The following is a 1,910-nucleotide window of genomic DNA, read 5'->3' as shown; positions in this document are numbered from 1 at the left end:
ATATCGAATTCCAAGCTATAGTCAGATTACAAAATTGAGAAATAATATGGAAGGTGGAGGGCTTATTATTTATTATAAAGATTCATTTTCGACAAAAGTATTAAATACTGACTTAGTTCTGAAATTATTGTTGTTACGCGGTATCCAAATAAAAATTTTACTTAAAAATTTTATCGATATATAGGCCACCTTGGACCATTATCAAAGACTTTATGAATGAATTACTCACTAAAATGCGCATTATTAATAACCTCATAATTGTCGGTGACGTTAATATGGAAACAAAAAATTGTAGTGATTCTAATGTAACAAATTACGTTAATATTATGAGTAGCAATGGACTTGAACAAGGTATTAAAAATTAGACCAGAACCATATGGAAACATTTTGACACAGTCAAGCATAGTCCACTTATATTATAGATTTATTATGGTTCCCAAAAATTACGTTAAAACGTGCATAATAAAATAAAAATATCGTATCATTATATTATATCAATGACAGCAAGAATTGATAAGGAAATTGATATCTTGGCCAACACTATTATAAAAATTCAAAATTGGTACAGACAAATTTTTCAAAAAAATAAATATATTCCGAATAATCCTCACTACGGCAATAAATATAGATTCTTAAGAAATATAGTTACAAAAACAAGAATATTTCTTACAACTTATGAATGGGAATAATAATAGTACAAAAGAATATGGGATGTTGTTAATAACCTGCTCAACAAAAATAAAAATTCACTGCACAGCTTTTAAAAGCTATAATTTGAAAGAACCGGAAATATGGTAACAATGAAATTTTTGGAATATTTTGATTCATGCACTACGGCAATTTCACACAAATTTGACAAGAAATTATTGCCTCAATTCATTTCTCAAATGCCATCATATCTAGTCTCCTCCGATATACGTTATGCAATAGAGCATGGTATAAAACAAATTATTTTATCTCTGAATAAAAAAAAATCTGCTGGATTTGATGGTATAAGAACCCGACTTAATTATTCACTCAAATCTCATATCATCTATCATTATTATGTGTTATTTTAGCACCGACCCACAGATGTCATCTGGTTGCACCTTGTTAGATGTATTTTTTGAAATGACTAAAATAAAAAAAACATTGAAAATACTATTTATTTTACAATTTATATATAAGATGTTCAAAACATACAATCTTAACTATCGCAACAAATTCAAATAAAATTCAATTAGTAGTAGGTGCTGCTGCCTCCGGCATAAATTGACGATCAAAGAGATTATTAACGAACTCCAACTTATACTGATCAGTGTTTCCAACTTTTAAGTGTTCTGGGAATCGAATTTAGGTGCCATGCACGTTGCTGGAACAGGACCTGAATATGCTCTATCGGATTAAGGTTCAAGCCCACCACACTCCAGTGAGCCATTTGGCTGGATACCATTATCTTCCAGCCAGTTTGGACTATAGTGAGATCAGGTCATACCCCAAACACAGACCGGTTCAGTTTATTTCTGTTTATTTTTTCAATACCATCCAGTTTATTACCTATTACGTTTATCTAAAATTTTATCATATACTGTATAAACATGAACCAGGAAGAATTTTTTAACTTAGCCGCAACTGGAGTTTTCTTATACATAAAGCAAAACGAACCGGTAAAAAATAAAGCTATTTAGAATTTGTCAAAGAACTCTCTTTCGTCTACGGTACCAATTAAACTAATTAATTAACATCTCATGAACATCATTATGATACATCTACCATGATAATATATTTAATTATTTTTGCAATAAAATCTGAAGCATATGTCATCGTTTAGCGTTCGTATTACACTGGAAAATGGGATATTGACTTTTGAAGTGTGTTCGTTTATATATTTCCAATTATCTTATGTTGTAGAGTAAATTGTGTTTCAAAAA

The sequence above is a fragment of the Halyomorpha halys genome, unplaced genomic scaffold (genome assembly GCF_000696795.3).
Source record: "Halyomorpha halys isolate HHAL.00 unplaced genomic scaffold, Hhal_1.1 Scaffold834.1, whole genome shotgun sequence".
NCBI lineage: Eukaryota > Metazoa > Arthropoda > Insecta > Hemiptera > Pentatomidae > Halyomorpha > Halyomorpha halys.
This window is presented reverse-complemented; position numbering follows the sequence as displayed.